The sequence below is a fragment of the Eulemur rufifrons genome, chromosome 4 (genome assembly GCF_041146395.1).
Source record: "Eulemur rufifrons isolate Redbay chromosome 4, OSU_ERuf_1, whole genome shotgun sequence".
NCBI classification, from domain to species: domain Eukaryota; kingdom Metazoa; phylum Chordata; class Mammalia; order Primates; family Lemuridae; genus Eulemur; species Eulemur rufifrons.
In genome coordinates, this window is record NC_090986.1 from 68,303,632 (window position 1) to 68,322,405 (window position 18,774).

Sequence of the window (18,774 nt, forward strand, 5' to 3'; positions counted from 1 at the left end):
TGCTCTTCTGCCCGAAATGCCCTTGCACGCTCTCTGCCTTTGCCGTCTGTCTCCCAGTAGACAGCACTTCCCAGCAAGGCGGGCCCCATGTCTCCTTTGCACTCTGTTCTCGATTTCTTATGACCCCCTTGTTCTACAGACCACTCCCTCATATCATACGTTTGGGGCACATCTGCCTGCAGGAGCCTCAGGAAAACAATTGGATCTCTCTGTCCTGGCCTCTCCCTACCCTATAATGAGGAGCCAGTAGCAATATTTCTTAGTTCAACTTCCAGTGTCTTCTAAAGTCTGCTCTCTCCCCACTCGACAGCAAAGATTCTAGCATTTAGAGCTCACCGGCATCACCTGGGAGCTTACTAAAGTGCACATTTCCCAGCCTCACCTTCGACCTCTGTGCATTTTAAATCAGTATTCTAGTCCACCCCGAGGCAGGCAGTTCACTGGCTATACTTCGAGAAACATCTAGAGTGGGATCGCTAACAGTTCTGCATGTGTTCACCCACCCATTTATTCAACCACAGACATAGGCATTTCTCTACAGCAGAGCTTTTATAACAAGAATTGAATATGATGGGATTAATTAATTAAGAACAATGAATTAAATCTACTTTTATTGGTTGTAAGCAATTGTCTTCTAAAACCATCCAATAAATAATCATATCTCCTTAAGGAAAACAATGCTTGAGTCTGCCCCACACAGCTGCGTGGAGAAGCCATGTGATTTATTGGCTCATCAGTGAAGGATGAGAAAACGTGAGCAACTCTGTCCTTACACGGTGATAGGAAAAGAAATGTTGCACTTTATGGATGGCTTTGCTCAAAGACATTTGGTTTTTTAAGCTATGCTCTTATAATTTTTTCTTAAATTCCAGAAGAAAAAAAAAAAAGAAAAACAACCTGTAATTGCACGTCTGAGATCTTAACCCCTAAGTCCCTATATGATTTTTGATAATTATTCATTAGGGACACAACTCTCAAATTACGGAGGACAAATTGTATTGGTTCATTAAGCCCACTAAGTTCCAAATAGGGACGCAATGATAGAATGACAAACAGGGCTTGCTTTGCTGACCTCAGGGCTTATCAGGGTTTAGTACATGGTAACATACGATGATCATATTTTTCTAAATGAAAAGTTAGGGATCATAATATGATATATGGTCTTACAAATCTGAATGTGAAATTATTCTTAAAATTCCTGGGTGTATGTTCCTCTTTTAGTGTGAATTCACAACCTCAGCCAGACCTATCCACTCATTGTCACCTACCCTTGCCACACACGTTCCTGCCACCTCTCCTCAGGTCATGCAGTTTCCCATTCTTGAATGCCCTCCTTTGTGTTCTACTCATCCACGCGTAACCTTTATCCACATCCAATTAATGACCTAATTCCTGTGTGAAGCCGACCTAAACCATCTCAGACAACAGTGAACTTCACAACACCTCTACCCCTTATTGTCTGCACTGTTACCTGGCTTCTAACAGATGCCCAGGCCTTTTTTGTACAGGTCACGTCCCAGTTACACTACTGCACAACCCTGTGGCGGGCAGTCATCATACCGCCTCAGACCTCACGTATCTTTGTGTTCAGTAGATTGAGCATAGCCCTACGTAAGGGGATCTAAGATATGGATGAGGAGGTGAACATTGTCTGTATTCTGTATTTGCCAAATCTTCTCTGTTGTTGTTCATTCCATCAGGCAGATTCTGAATTCCATTTATATCTATGATCAATCTAAAATGTCCGTAATGAGTGTTGTCAGTTATCTCCTGGGGATAATGTCCATTTAAAACCAGGAGTCTCAAACGTCATGCCTTTGGGGGTGAGGCAAGTAATTGGGCTGCCCACCCAGCTCCACATTCTTGCCACAAGGGAACGTCAGGAAGGCTGAACCAAGCCTGTCTAGTGGCACATCTGGCTGCTGGGTTGCAGCCTCTGCTTAGAGGCAGCAGGGCAGGTTCACGCCCTGTGGTGTCTATCACTGGGCCTCTGACTCCATCAGCTCTCCCTGGTCCACTAAGCCACTGCCACGGCAGTTTGTTCTCTGGCTAAGGCCCGTCAGCCACCCTGATCCAAATGCAAGTGCTTGGCTGAACCCAGGTACAAAGGCCTGTCTCCAGGTCTGTTCTAACTAGCCTAGGTCTACCCCTTCACACAGAGCACCCTCTCAAAGATTCAGAAAAGCTCACCAGGGGAGACTTGTCGCCTTCCCTCTCGGCGAGTTTGGTAGCCCAGGGTGCTCCATCTGGTCACAACTCTCTGCTGCCCTCAGCAGGCCCTTGACCTCACTGCCTTTGCCACTGAGCTCTGGGTTCCGAAAGACGTAAAGGTCTTGTGGTCTGAGATCGATCATGTGTTTTGTGTCAAGTGATTCTGTGTGTTTGGTCACCGATTTTTGTTCTGGTTGTGTGTGGGGAGATGCTTTTTTCTTGACTTACTTCCACTCCCCATAGGCACGTTCTGGTCCTTCTTCCCACGTATCTACCATCTTTGTCTTCTTCTACTGGAAACAGCCACGCTGTGAAGCAGAAGTCCGCTATTCTGGTAAAGACAGAATGGTTTCACAAAAAGCACGTGACATTTGGAGTAGGACAAATCAGGGTTTTAATCCCAATTCTACTAATCATGGGCTCTACGAACTTAGACGACATTTTTCTGTCTTTTCCTCTACAAAAAGGGCATTATGTAATACTAGGCAAGCAAAACCGACTCACAGATGGTGCTCAAGACTGGTTTTCTTTTCTTTCTTCATGAAATATTTTCATTTTGACTAAGGTGGCCACAGTATCAGCTTTCTTACTATAGAAATTAGCAGTCGCTGTATGGGAGACATTTGTCATCTACTTCTCCCCTCCCGCTGCCCCCCCCCCACCCCCAATCAACTTCTTCTCGGTCTGCAGTCTCTCAGATTCAGGAGACAGACGTTTAGTCAACAACCGAGCAATCACTTTCTCCTAGCACTGACTAAAGGGGTCTCACTTGGCCTGCAAGCTTGGGTAGCATGTGACTGTGAGCCACAACACCTGTGAAGTGATAGTTACATGGAAACAAGGCAGCCCGCTCTGTCCTGTTAAATAACACTGGGTCTGATGGGACTCCTTGGAAGACTACATTTTAGTTTCTAAACTTAATAGCCAAATATGATTCTACTAGCACCATCACGGCACAGGGCGGGACCTGATCCACACGACCCTTACTGAATTCTTACTATGTGTCGGGCATTTTATGCATTATGTCATGTAATCATTAGGAGAGCCTCACGTGTTAGCTATCATTCCCATTTTACAGAAGAGGGATCTGAGGCTCAGAGAGGTTGAAGCAAATTGCTCAAGGTCACATAGCTAGTAGAGGTCAAAGCTGGGATTTGAACCAAATTCTGCATGGACACAGGTTTGTGCTTGCATGGGTTGTGTTCTACTGCCTCCAAAAAGCAAGGGATTCTGAGAGGCAACCAGTGGGGAGGGCAGCCTGCAGGGATATAGATCTTCATTCGGCTCCACATGGAGCCACAGGTATTTGGCATCTCCCTATGGGGGCTCGTAAAAAGGTAAGTTGAAGGCCAGTTTTAACTATGACACGGTAAAATAATAATGTTGGGTCATAGACTTTTGTCTGTTGCTGTTCCAGTGTTGATTGATAGGTTACCATTTTAAAGATTGCATCGGTAATTCATGCTTTATTACTCCTGAATTAGCGTAATGCTTCAAATCATCTTGTTGTAATTCAGCATAATTATCTATAATTAAAAATAAATTCCTGTAGGGTGAGAATATTAATTCCTATCCAAATCTCTTTATTTTGATTGTGTCTATCAACCCTTACCCAGTTTTTACTCAACAACTCTGAGCACTTCTAGTGGAGCTAACTTTGCTCTATCCAAAGTGTTTACATTTTCTGTACCACTGTGTGTTCTCCTCCAGGTATTTTGCCTTGGCTGATGCTCTTAAAGGTATTGGCTTTGGTTTAGTTGGTTGATTTAAATTCACTCTGGGGTTCTGACGAAAACTACGAAGCACACTCTAGGACAAAAATCACACATGCAAACCATGCGTGGAATTGCAGGAGAACCAAGGATCCCCCAGGACTGAGCTTCTCCAAGTGTGGTCCCCCGACTAGCAGCACCAGCATTGCTGGGAATGTGTTAGAAAAGCAAATCCTTCGGCCCTACTGAGTCAGAAAGTCTGGGCGGGAGGAGGCGGGGGGCTACTAATTTGGGTTTTAATAGGTCTATGGAGGATTCCGATGCCTGGAAGTGTGAGAGCCACTCCACTAGGAGAAATTAAGAACCCTGCCCTGCCTGGATGTCATTGAACATGCTGCAGTAAATATTAGTGTTTCCGAGAGCAGCGAGGGTAAGGGATCCTCAAGCTCTGAACTTCTTACCTTCACCGGGTGTCAACACCTGCTTCATGTTTCAGCTCCAGGATGCATTTGTTTCCATGGGAGCAAAGCCCGTGCCACTATCACCTTCCATGTGAAGGGGTGGAAGGCCAGCTGGGGACACCCCAGGGACATGCTCCCAGGTGTCTGGGAACATAGAAGAAGATTCAGGAGATGATAGAAATGGGTGGGTCCTGTCACTGGGTACATACCCATACTTAGATGGCCCAGCTGGCCTTATGTAAGAGTCATCCTTCCCCTGGGCGAGGATGTTCTCTCTGGAGACTCTCACGCTCCAGAGCAGAGCCCGAGTATGATTAGGGAAAACACAATTTGGTGCTTAGAGTTTCAAGAAGTCAATTTTTGGAGTCAATCTCTAAGTTTTTCCATGTAAGGAAGATTTATATCTCAGCCAGGTATCTTTGCCATCAGAGCTGATCTTTTAACTATGTTTCTATGCTTAAGTTTTATTATCTGAGAACAATCTAGGTAAAATTACTTAGATTCCTAAAGAAGTTCTCACCTAAGACCTGAATTTTTCTTGAGTAAACACTTTGACACACAAAATTTATTGCCCTAATTACCATACTCATTTGCCCTCTTTGAGGGCAGAGGCCTGGTCTGCTTGCTGCTTCAGTGAGTGCTGAAAACATTTTTTGCTAAAGGAGTGCATTTATTATTTCATTGAATTTTTGAAACAATGCACAGAAATTTGACCTGAGAATTATTGGGGGGGCATCATTTCTCCCCTCTCTGTATTCCTACCTTTACCATAAAGGGGAAATATCTGCCCTTTCCTTTCACCCTTCATGAAAGGGAGAAGTGCCTGAATTTCTCTGGCAAATTCAGGAAAAGTAATCTTGTTACATGCATCTGCCTGGACACGGAAGTGCTCTGCTCACTGCCTGCTTGTTGGGGAGGCTTGTTGGGGTGAGTGGACGTGGGTGATTCCAGTTTTTGAAATATTCAGAAGCCTATTTGGTGATTCAGGATCTGAATCACATTCTCCAGCCCAGCTTTATCTATCCATCTGATATTTTGATAATCTGCTCTCCGGTCTCTGTATTTTCTCGATGGCTTTAGTACACCAATGCTAAGGGTTGGGTGTTAGCACCCTAACAAAAACCACAGCCTTTTTAGATTTTGCCTTTCCTTGTTGCAATTCATGCCCTTTTTCTTGAGTTGACTAGGTCTGAGAACTTTTTCTATTTTCTACAAATCCTGGTAGAAATCTGAGTTCTTTTTTTCCTTGAAACTCCTTCCCTATTCAAGCACTGGTTGTTCTAAATGTTTCAATCGCTTCCTAATGGCATCCCCAGAGTCACTGCCTAGAGAAGAATCTCTCGCATTTCCTGGCTGCCTGCCTCACCCAGGCTGCTGGTAAGAGAGCTGCCTCAAGCACATCATACCATACACCCACCCACCGCACAATCTCCCCCACCTACTCCAGTGGATTAGACCCAGGGAGGAGCACTGGACCCAGGGGGAAAGACTCAAGGGAATCACATTTCTACCTTTCCTGTAGCCTGTGAGGTAGGCTGACACTAAAGCAGTGTTCAAGCAAGGTCAGAAAATGGTTAACGAGGCCAAACAGAATCGTTTGTTGAGGGAATTGAATTGGAGAGGTGGGCAAATGACCACTAGTTCGAAGGAGAGCCCGAGGAGAAGGGTGCTCGAGGAACCTGGGGTCTTAGAGTAACAGGCTCGTTACAGGAGGAAGAGCAGAGAGAAATCACCGAGATTCTGCTGCTGGTTGCTATAATACATGGATAATTGGGTTGCCAGAACTGCCTTGGATCCCAAGTACGCCCATGTTCCACCTCCAGTTACTTTCGGGAACCTGGGTATGTCTTTTTCCTTAGCAGCCGGCACAGCCCAGTGAAGACTCTCATAATCCAAGCTGCTTCCATCTGTCTCTCCTGCATCCTTTTCTGCCTCTCCAGCCCCCTCAAGGAAACTTCTAGTATATGTGGTGTCCTCAGCACAAGCAGAAGCTTATCTCCATTCCATACAGAATCTCCAAGCAATCGTGTGCACAGTTGGCTCATGCCCCACCTCACGTAGGACCCTTGTGGCCTCAGGGTCCCACGCCGTAGATGTGTGGAGTAGGGGAAGTCGTGTGGGCTGACCCTGACACTTCGCTGTGCCTGGTTTAGCTCATGAGTATTTGCAAGAAAATTTTTTGGAATGAATTTCTAATGTTTGAAGGGGAAACTCCCCATAAAAATCAGATTTCTGGCTTCTCTTGAATACTCTGAACTCCTGACAGCCCTGGGCCTGCTTTCCCCCAAGTGCAATTACTGGGCAGAGCTGAGCAGCAGCCAGCCAGCCCCCGAAGGGTTAGGCATGTCCTTAGCTCGAGTTCCTCCCTGGCCTGCTGTGGTCACTTATGTTCCCTGTCTGACTCCTGCCATCATCTGACTTTGCATTTGCCAATAGGGACAGAATGAGGGAGCAGCACAGGAGGAGAACTGCAAGAGGTTGTTTTATAAGCCAGGGCTGTGAAGATGCTGGGGTGGGAACCCAGCAGTCGCTGCGTTTGATTAGGAGCAGATCAGTGACGATTTCCATGAGTCCAAAAGTCAGATGGCAAGAGAGTGACGAGGCTGATGATGGTCAGGTAGGGTATTAGAAATTCAAAGAACTGAGTCATGAAATGCACTTTCAGAGATGTGGAATAGTGACCACTGACAAAGTCTTCAGAACTTCAGAGACTCATGAAAGAAAGTTAACAAAGAAGGTCAAGCTTATGACATGTAGAAAAAGTAGATATTGTCCAAAAGGGAGGTGGCATAGCTATGACAAAATGCACAAGGTGGGATGGACGGTTCTGATTACACACGACGAAGTTTCATTTTCCAGAACTAGAGAGAGATTGTGTGTCTCCACTGAGATTTGTAGACTCCTACGACATTTTGCCCATGTTTTAGTTTTTCCTTTTAAGATGGAGGGAATCCGAAAAAGGTTTGATTCACCATTGAGAGCAGCAACTTCCTTTTAAAAAACATCCCTGTGATAGTTTTTTCATCGAATATTATCCTGTGGCACTGTGTCCTTCTCTTGGTGCCCTTGGGAATATCATGTATGAAATAAGCCCCTCAAATTTACATGAACACATTTGATTTACAGAAAATGCTATGCAATAGCCATTACCTTTTGCTTCACTGGCTTGATCTTTACCCAAAGCACGTGAGTGCCTGAACTCCCCTCTGCATTCTCGGGGAAAGGGGATTTGGCTCCCAGCTCTGGCGGCTGCCATCTTGTTTCTACTTTCCCACTCTGACATTGCCCTGGTCCCTTCTTGCAAATCTGCTGCTTCTCCCAGCATACACTTCTTTCCTTAGGGCAACTCCCACAGTGCCTGGCAGTGGAGTTTCTCTGTTTACAGTTTACTACACGTTCATTATGTTTATTTGATGGAGAGGGTTTCAATTACACCTCAGCCGTCTCATCCTCCTTAATTCATACTCCCACTACCAGCTCTCATCCCTACACTTCTAAATATTAGTCACCTGTGTGGAGGAAAGACAATAAAAAGATCCTTCTGGGTTATGCACAATTGTATGGTTCTTTTCAAACAACAACTAATTATCTTAAAGAGAAATTGAAGTCCGAGGACAGTGAGAGATTCGCAGAATTCACAGCATCAACATTCTTTGGAGCTGAAAACATCTTGGAGAGAATTTAATCTCAATTTTACTTTTCAGATGAGGCCTGAGGAGGAGAAGTGAATTAGTCAGGATCATTTTATTAGCGCATGGAAGTTCTCCTGCCTTCCTAGACAAGACTCCACACACGCACACACACACTTCTCTTCTGGTTTTTGGTTTCTGCTGTGACAACACAGCCGTATCTATGTACGGATATCTATATATAATGTAGTCATATATGTGTGTGTGGTGTGTGCTTGTGTGTGTGTAGGATGGTTCCCAAATCTGTCAGAATCATCATGATCATCTGAGATGTCCTTAAAAAAGACATTAGTGTGGGCTCCCGTCAGACATCCTGAAACAGAATCTCTGAGGCTGGGCCCAGGAGCCCAAGCTCTGGCCCCGGCGATGCTGCTTTATATAATTCTCTCGCCTCCCCACATCCTCTTTTTCTCTCACATAAAGCACTGCATTTTCAAAGACTGGCCCCAGTTTTCATAATTCTATTACCAATGTGAAAGAGACTCTAGGTGAGTTTGCCACGTTGCCCCGGCAGAACCCGGAGTCCGCAACAAGAGAGGTGTGCACAAGGCAGCCTGCAGTCCTGCGTGCAAAGCCCTGCAACTCCAAGCAGAGCTCAGCAGGCCTAGTAACTGGCTTCGCTTGTGTGTCTGCGTGGAGGAGGAGACCAGCTTGTGAGCAGTACCTGGAGCCTGTGGGTGTTCTCTGGGGAGCAGAGAATTGAATCAGGCCTGCAGAAGGTTGTGGATAGGGGTCCTCGGCTTGCTCAGCGATGATTCAGGGGCACCGCTGAGACCTTGGCATGGCGGATTAGATGAGTAAACCACTCTCCCTGGCACGGAGTGGGCGCTGTGTGGATGGCAGGGAGTCATCTTGCCTTGAACAACTGCATAATCACCACCACCAGCAAAAGAGATGGCAATGAAACAGTTTTCTCCTGGAATCAGCCCTGCATGTGAGCAAAAGAGTGCCATGGGGTTCCAGAATGGTCCAGAATGACCAGCTTTCAGTGAATAAGGCTTTAGCTCTGGAAAGACTTTACACATTAGCTGGTTGTGCTCAAGGGTGGTTATCTATCTGCTGGGTATATGAGGTGGAAGATATAAATCTCTGATTATATTTGGGGATCAAACAAGCCCCCCTGTAATGAAGGGCTCAGGGAAGTTCTAAGTGAAAGAAGTAGGATTGATCAGCAATGTCAGGGCTGCCTCTCGCCCCAGTCTGGGTTATATCCACATCTGAATTCAGTGCAGGTGCTGTCTCTCCTTGATCCCTCTGTGGGGGCGAAATATTGGCCTGTTTTATCCTGCAGATGCCCAGCGTGGGGCAGAGCTCATAAATATTCACTCTCTTTTGATTTCATGACCCTAATTGTACCCAGAGCCTTGCTGCCTGGCAGGACAACCAGAAGCTGAGGAGTAATAGGAGAGACAGCGTGTCACTCAGAGTTTTCTGGCATCATTGTCCCTCAGAGTCCGGAGAGCACCTCTGCTGGTGCACACGTGTGAATCACTTGGAAGCCAGGGGTCACAGAGCTGCGGGTGGACGTCATGCATAACAGATGGTTTCCTGGAGGCCGACAGGCTAACACAGCCAGACCAATTGTCTCTTTCCAGGTAGACAAGGGAGTGCAACGCACATGACCTTTAAGTATTTTTGTTTGTTTGTTTTTGCCTTGGATCCTTCAGGCATTCTTGTTAGAGAGCCAGTCCTGGGAGAGGGCTTCTGGACCAAGCGTTGGTCCTTGAAGGGGGGATTGTGGGGCCAGTGAGCTGGCCCCATGGTGGGACAACAGAACTCCCAGTAAGTGGCATGACCCCTGGGCAGTGTTCCCTGTCAGTTTTGCTCCTACCTAGGCACAGGTAAGAGCAAGGGGTGTGGGCACTTTGAGTTACAAGGAACCAGGTCATGTAATGAGAGGGGCTGGGATTATTGCAAGAAACAAGATCTAATAGAGAAGAAAGTTCTGTCATGAGAAACTGCAGTAAGTTTTTCCATATGGAGACCAGAGATGGAGGCAATAAGGCTCTGGGGACCTTGGCACTGGGCTGGTGGATCCCCTGCTCTGCTTTCGAAGTGGCTTGGCCAACTCTGGCTCCTGCTGCTCTGGGTGTGTGTGCATTAGCTTCTCCTGCCACCACCCTCAACTTAATACAACTTCTCTACATTGTATCATCTACTTCATCATAGCTTCTATGTTCTCACAGTTTTCTCTTGCTCTCAACTTCAGCTGACTCACAGCTACTGGTGGCCTTAATCAGCGCACTCTTTCAACCTTGGCCCCAGCTAGCAGCCTGAATGTCTGTGTATTTCCCAATTCAAAGTCTTGTGAGTGAGGGTACGGTTGGCCCAGTGGATCCCTGTTTGAGCTCCACCCTTTACAACAGGTCATATGGTAAGGCTGGACAAGCAGCCCTTGAGACAGGTGTCTCCTCCCAGTCCAGTCAGATGAGAACAGAGGTGATAGGGACACGTCTAGGGCTGCTGTTTCAGCATGGGCACTGGGTATCATGGTGTCCCTTAGAAAGGACCATGGACATGATCTCACCATGTATTCCTACAAGCAGCCAAGAGTTAAAAATGCTCCCATTAAAGGGAAAAGCAACATTTCTAATCACAGACAAATATAAATTTGAATATTGTCACTAGGTACTTAAAATCTGGAGAAAATTTGAAGTGGCCTTAATAAATATACACAGTATAAAATATAATGTTGCTGGAATCAATCATAAATAAAGCCAAATAGTAAAAAAAATTAATAAATAAATTCAAATAGCAAATTTAGGGGTAAATCAAATTATACACAGATGCAAGGATGGTGGGGAAAAGGAGAGATGGGGAGAAGGGAGGTGGAAATCCAAGCAAGCATAAAATACAAAGATCTAGGGATCATAGTAGAACACAAGCACTGCTGAGTATGACAAAGCAAAATATATACAATCATGTTGAGTTAGAACATGATCTCTAGGAGCCAATAGAATTTCTTGTATTTTTAGTATTGGTTGAGTCCTTGTTACATTTAGTTTTGTTTCTAGTGTTTTTTTTTTTTAAAGAAGAAGAAAAAGGAAAATAAAAAGATAGTGAAGAAATTGGGGAATGTAGGGTGAAAGGAAAAAATTAAAAGGGATATAAAATAATAGTTGTATTTCTTTAGCCTGAGAATTAAAAAAAAAAAAAAAAAACAGGCTAAGGATTGACTTTTTAAATTAAGGCTCGAAATCTAAGGCAGCAGATGGGTGGACTATCCTTTTATTCCAATGCTACAATTTACATCGGAAAGAAAAATGAGGATACAAAGACTATTGGCAAGTTGATTGCCAAGCAACCGATCAAATTGCAAAGGACCAAGCCAATTCACTTTTCTCAACAGCAAAATAATTGGGCTGTGTCTGAACTATTTGAAATTATCTCCATTTTAAAGACACCAAATGAATTTGATTATTTAGTAATCAATTCACTCCTTAGCACCAGCGTATCAGCCAAAATAGCTGATTTAACTCCCAAAATGTCAACTCAGTGGCACCATGTAAGCACAGCCACAGGCACTGCATGAGACTGAGCTCCAGAACTGGAACTTTAGTCACTGCTTTACCCAGAGGGGGAGCTGACATGACCGCCTAGTCATGGAGAGTGTAGTGGCAGGGAGATGGATGATGGTTGGTTTTTACCTCCCTCACTGGACCGCAGGAGATTTGGCCATTCGTTCAAAAATATGCTGTGATGCAGTTCTGGCACTAACTACCTGGAGTTAGTGCAGAATCACAGGTTAAAGGCACAGTCCTCCGCAAGAGTCCCCTCACTTCAGACACCAGCCACAAATTCCAGGGTACCCAGGCCACCCATATTTCTGACCAACTAATCACAAATTCAGACATCCTCATGACCTCTCAGGCTCAATAGTTTGCTAGAATAACTCGTGAAACTCAGGGGAGTGCTGTACATCTGATTACAGTTTTATTATATAAAGGTTGCGAATCAGGACCAGTCAAAAGAAGAGGCTGGGGTGAAGCCTGGGATGGTCCCAGATGCAGAGACATCCGTGGAATCAGGAGGTGTTACCCTCCCAGCACATGGATGTGTTCAGCAACCAGGAAGGTCACCCAAGCCTCAGTGTCCAGAGTTTTTATTGAGGGTTCCTTATGTGGGCATGATTGATGACTCCTGGACCACAGGGATTCAATGTCACAGGGCTCAAAGCCCCAACCCTCACATGGCTGGTCTTTGTGGCATGGCCAGCCTCCAACCTGAGGCAGTCCAGGAGCCCACCAGGAGTCACCCTATTAGTATAAACTCAGGCGTGGTCCCCAGGGCCACTGTCTTCTGGTGAGGCTGGAGGTTCCCAAACTGCTGCTGTTACTGTTGCCACTTAAGGTCTGGGTTGGGCAGTGGCCCACACGTGCCTGCAAGAAGCAGCCTTCTGTGTGTTTACCTAGACAGCAACACCAAGGTCTGCGGAGGGAGCAGAAAACTGCTCTGCAGGCCCAGCAGGTGAGACACCTGAGCCTCCGGTGCTGAGAGGTGGGAAGGGGAGAGAGCAGGGAGGAAGGATGTGAAACCCAGGCCTCCTGCAGACAGTTCGGAGGCCAGGCTGTTGTCTGTTGTTGGGCAGACTGGCTAGAACAGGGCCTCCCAGGGAGTCTGCAGGGGCAGCCAAGGCCAATTGTTTGAAACAGAATGATAAGGGAGGGATGGCAGCAAGAGTGACAGCCCTGGCCGGGGCCCTCTCCCTTTTCCAGACGCAGGGACCAGGAGTCACACAGAGCCAGCACGAGGGCTGCTCCGTGGGCAGCCTGTGCTCACAGGGGTGGGCAGCCACAGGGGACACACACACCGGAGTTACTGTAGCTTGGTGGGTCGGACTGGTCATCGTGGAGACATAGGGCCACTCCTGGTCCCCTCTTAGCTTGCTGTTATGCAGTCCAGTGGCACAGTTTGGCATCGAGTAGGCTTGGCTTTGAATCCTGACAGTTGCCAGCTGTGTGACTCTGGGCTGCAGGAAGGAAGGATTCGTGCTTGCTGAGGGCCTGCCCTGTGGCTGGCTGGGATGCCTGTGTCACCTCAGCCCTCACTGCGATCCCAGCGGCAGGGATCGTCAACCTTCTCTATGAGCAGAAGAAACAAATGGCAGAAGAGTTAGTGGACTGCCCAAAGACACCAAACTGGGATGTGGACCCAGGTTTGTCTTGCTCGCCAGAGTCTTTATAAGACAGTGCTAGCTGTGTGTTCTTTATTCTTGATCCTATTTTGCCCTTTCTATTTTTAGTTTGTTAACCTTGTCGCATGAAGTTTTTAAAAAAGTGGGCAGAGAGGGTAATAGGTTTCAAACAAAATGAGCCCATCACAAAACCCTAGCATTTTAAAGACATTTTATTATGAAAACATTTAAATGTTCACAAAAGGTGAAGAACAGTAATGACAGACCTCCCGTAATTGCAGACTGTTTTTTCAGGTTAACATGTAAACGCGGGTTAACACACCGGCAGCATGAGCAGCACCGGGAGAGGCAGGGGAACAAGCATGCTGAGCTTAGACCCTCCCCACAGCCTTCCAGCGATTCCTCTTGCACGGCCACCTGTCCTAGCTCAGGTTCCTGTTATGTTCTTCGCAGATAACAATGATCACTAATCTTCACTGAGAGTTCACGATGCGTCAGACATTGTGCTTTGCACTTTACAAATGATAACTAAGTAATTCTCAGTCTCCCTATGAAGAGGGCACAATTTCCACTGCCTATTTTGCAGAGAAGGATGCTGAGCACAGAGATGTTCATTTAGTGCTTGAGGCCATACTGCTGGTTAGTGGCCGAGCTGAGGCAGAAACCCAGGCGACTGGGCTCCAGCAGCCACAGTTTATACCTTGAACTTGACTCCCTGGCTAAATTTATATTGCACAGCATAATCCGAAAGCATCGCGTGTCTCCGTCTTTTGCCTGTTCACAGTGCTGTGCTAGCCTATTCTTGTTTCTTATATTAATATCAAATGTAAACCATTTAGAATTATCACTTGGAAATTCTGCAATGTTTGCCCCAAGAGCAGGGGCCCAGGACTTTGAGCTTTCAGCCCAATGCCGCTCACCTTCCCTCCACCTCCCTCTTTTACGTAAGCTTTGCTCCACAATCTGCAGAAAGAGGGGTGGCCGCAGCTCCCCAGTCTACCCTCCACCTCACACTCCGTCCCTATTTTTAACCGGGATTGAGACTCTGCTTGTCTGTGAAGTCACCACATCAATTCCAATTTATTAACTAAGATCAAGCGGGCAGACAAGTAAACACAGTGTGAGATGCAAAGCCAAAAATGCAGGTTAACAAACACACACTATGCAAGGCCTCTGGGCGGGGGGACGTGAGAACAAGCAGGGCTGACCACTCAGCCACTGCAGACCAAGTGCCAGGGAAGGGATTAGGACACACGAGGACTTCAACCCTGCTGAGTCTGTTTCTAGCAAAGCCACATCTCGAAGCCATGTGATAACAGCAGGTGGTGTGGGAGACAAAAACCCGGGCCTGGGAAGCCAGAGTGCTGCCACCTGGTCTGCCCCAGAAGCACTGTGGCCGGAGGAAAGGGCCCGGTGCCTTGTACCAGAAAAGAGGGAGAGCGAGAGAGCCAAGGTGATGCGGAAGCCTTCACAGGGACTCAGGGTCATGCACGGGTTGGGACACCCTGCTACACCAGGCGTAGTGCTGATGCCTTAGACCCGTTATCTCTGGGTGGCTCGGCGAGGTGGCCCTTCCTTCACCCCTTCTCCCTGGTGAGGGTGCATGGTCCTACCACCGGTGCTCAAGAGCGTGAACTTTCCATCCCAACTTGCCCGTCCCCTATGAGGTGTCCTTGGGTCAATCTTGTAGCCTCTCGGGGCCGTGGTTTCCTCATCCAGGCTGCAGAGAAAATAATAGCTTTTATTTCATAGGGTGACACGAGAATTAAGAGTTAGTATTTCTAAAACACAACAGTACTTGGAGCCTAGAAAGCACAACACAAGTACACGGTCAGACTCCAGAGGCAGATGCCATGGGGGTTGGCTCAGGTGCCAGGGTTCAAATCCTGCTGCGGCTACGTGTTGCTGTATGACCTTTAGCTGGCAACTTAAAGCCTCTTGACCTCAGTTTCCTCATTTGTAAAGGTATAATAAGCATATCATGGGGTTGCTGAGAGACTTAAGTGAGTTAATATTATTATATAAAGCACTGGAACAAGCAGCACCTGGCCACCAGTGAGCAGTCAGTAGAATTATTTTACTACATACCTTCTATCGTATCTTTTTTGCCAGGTTGACATCGTGCAAAGCGATCACTTGTCAACAAGGTCAGGGGGTGACCTGTGATGCCTGTGGTCCTGTTCCATGAGGAGACCACATGAAATTTTGCCAGAAAATGACCACTTCTATTGACCATTTTCACATATGGGCCAGGACTTCTAATCATAGTATAGCATTTGTTTTTAAATGCCACGGTTTCAGTCACCAAGCTCTTCATCCACAACTTTTCTCCAGCTACTTCTACCACCTGAGTCCACGCCCCCATGACTTGTCCACACCAGTGATCCGTCCATGTGACAGTCTTTTGTAACCAGCTCTCGGGTTCCTGCCTTCTGCCTGAGCATGTACGTTAGCCATGATGGCATCACGAAGTTATACGGCTGATAAAGTGGAACAGCGTACTGAACGGAAAATCACACCACAGATAAGCTGGTTTCATCACACCTTGCAAGGGTGTGTGAATTGTTCCACGTGACTTAACTCCAGCTCACAACTTGCAGTAGGGCTTTTGTGAAGCCAGCTACTATTATTTACCTCTTATACTGTTTTGGGGGGGGTTGCTGATTTTCTCAGAGTCATGGGCATTCTGTAAGTGTGTTGTCAGTTGTAGAGTTACTAAAAGCACGTAAGGAGCATGAGCATTTGGGATTTTCTTCGTCAGTGGCCACACAGCTAGCTTAGATGCTCTTGGAGAGACGGAGATTACGGAGTGGAGAAGGGGGTCTGGACGTCCCTGTTTGCCCCCACTCTGTGCAGCATGGGATCCTGTGGTGGCCCTGTGGGCTCGAGGGCTGCAGATAGAGAAGCAGGTCAGACAGGTGCACGAGAAAATGGTCAGTGGACTTAGTGAGAGACTGGATCAAGGTGAGAGGAGAAATTAAAAGAAGTCCCCTCTATAAACCTGGAATAAGACAAAGATCATTGCAATGGAAAGGCTGGGAAGAGTCAAGGACTTAAAGAGAAGAAAAAAAATGCCAGTGCCCTATTTATTGAGCATTGTGGCTGAAAAGTGTAAACCATTTGAGAGAAAAGACGCAACTATACACAAACCTGAATAGCAAACAATTGATTTCAAGGCCAGGCCATGAAGAAGGATGCTTCATGACATTATAGAATTGGTTTTGGGGTTTAATTACTTTCCAAACGGTTTATGTAGAGAATAACCATTGGAAGGCCTCTTCTGGTTGTGGGGGTGAGAGGTGAGGCCACAGATGAGAAGTGCCATCTGAGCTGCGGTGACATTGGTAGGAACTGCAAAGTCAGGAAGGACAGGCACGGTGGCATGAGCGAGAGGATGGAGGCTGGAGGGCCAGGGGCAGGGCACGTGCTCAAAAGTGGAGTCACGGGAGCTGAGCAGTTGATGCAAAGCTGGAAATGTAGATCAACAGAGAGGGCCTCACTACCTGCACAAGCTTTGGAAAGTTACTTACCCGCTTTTTGACTCAGTTTCCTTGTGTATAAATGAGAATAATGATAGTACTTACTGGATAGGGCTATTGAGAGGACTATGTGATACAATACATGTGAAGAGATGTCACAGTGCCTGGCACATAGCAAACACTCACTGACTAGTAATGATAACGATGACAATGACAATGGGAACGGACAGTGGTTCGATGTTCCTAGAAATGCAGTGGAAGACAAACAGTGAGCAAGGAGGCCAAGGACACAGATGCTGATAAAAAGCCTTTCTGTTGATTTTTATTCTAGGCCATGGGGGGTTTTACAGGGTTTTAAGCATGGAAATAACATGACCAGACTCACAATTCAGATGGATTGTTCAGGGGTCAATGCAGTGAACTGATTTGAGAGGGAGGACAGGACCCGAGGCAAGAAGTGGATGAGCAGAATTACAGTAGCCAGGTGAGAAAGATGAGGGCCACCTAACCCAGGGAATGGAAGGGGGAGGGAAAGGAAGGGGCATATTTGAGAACTTTAGGTGACAGAGGTGACAGGAGTTGGTGAAGAGAACAAGAACTGAGGACATCCCTGGGGATTTTAAGCCAGGTGACTGGGTGAGTAGTGATCACCTACTGACGGGGGCACATAGAAGAAGCACGTGTAGGAAGGACAACGGCAAAGACCATTGAGAAAGGCCGAGGTTGAGGAATCTGCGGGTATCCAGGTAGAGGGGTCTGGTAGGCCATCGTGTAGAGATGGCACTGAAACCTGGAGGACAATCCCAGCTAGAAATACAGATTTGGATGTTGCCAGCACAATGCTGACTGTGGAACCATGCAAGTGGGTGAGACTGCCCAGGGAAAGAATGTCAGAAGAGGATCGGGGACAAAACACTGGGAAAGGCCACAATTTAAAGAGCATAAGAAGAAAACCAGCCTAGGTGGCCATGAAGGGCAGATCAGAGAGGCTGAAGGAGAAACAAGAGAGCGAGGTGTGACAGAAACTATGAGAACAGAGAGTTTGAAGAGGAAGGGAGAGAACAGCCTTCGTAAGCGCCAGATGGGGGTCCACCAAGGCAGGACAGAGAAGGGGCCACCTGATGGGCAAGTAGGAGGGAAAGCAGGGGAGAGAGGAGAGGAAGGAATGTGAGGTGAGGAAGCAGAGACAGAGGATGTTGACTCCATTACAGATATTTCGTTGTGAAAAGGAAGAGAGGGAGGGAGGGAGCCAGATGAAGGAGGGGAAAAGGGAGGTAGAGGATGCTGAATTTTTTTCCTTCTAGGGAGAGAGATTGAACAAAGCTTTTATCTAACAGGAAAGAACCTGTGGAGAGGAAGAGCTCATAGAGGCAAGAGAAAAAGAGGGTATTTGATGGAGCAAAGTCCAGCAGGAGCTGCGTGGACAGAACACCGAGAGCTCAGAGGGAAGAGGTCGGTCTAGAATGGAACAGGAAAGCAAAGAAAACCCGCCATCTTTTCCATCTGTTATGGATACTAGGCAAGAAGGTATGTGGATGCAAGTTGTTTTAGATGAGGACAAACTTAAAGTTTGCACATAAGTCTCAAGTTATTAAAAGCTGTGGAAGTGGAGGCCATATGCCATGAGTGAGAGATACGGGAGATTATTAAGACCTTTCTGGAGAGTGGTGAGGATTGGTATTTCTACTAAAAGTGTGCTGAGCAAGGACAAGGGAAAGAGGGAAGGCCATGAATTCGTGGCAGTGCCCATCCGCACTGCCGGATACTATTTTTCCTCCCCCATTTAATGAGTTGAGTGTGGGAAGAGAAATGCAGGTTGTGCTAATAATATTTAGTCAGGACTGGAGCTTTGCCACATAGGCACAGAGAAAGTCCGGGAAGGCAAGGCACTTGGGGGTGCTGGTAAAATGGTAGTGTCAAGGAACAGCCGTAACAGCAGGCTCAGGAAAGCTAACGACAGTCCTTCTGTCTTCCTGTTTGTCCCAAAAAGGCTCCAGGGAAAGAAATGACCTCAGAAGAGATTATGTGTCTCATAGTCATTATTGAGACACATGAGAATGAGACCCCATTCTCATTTTTGCTCCAATT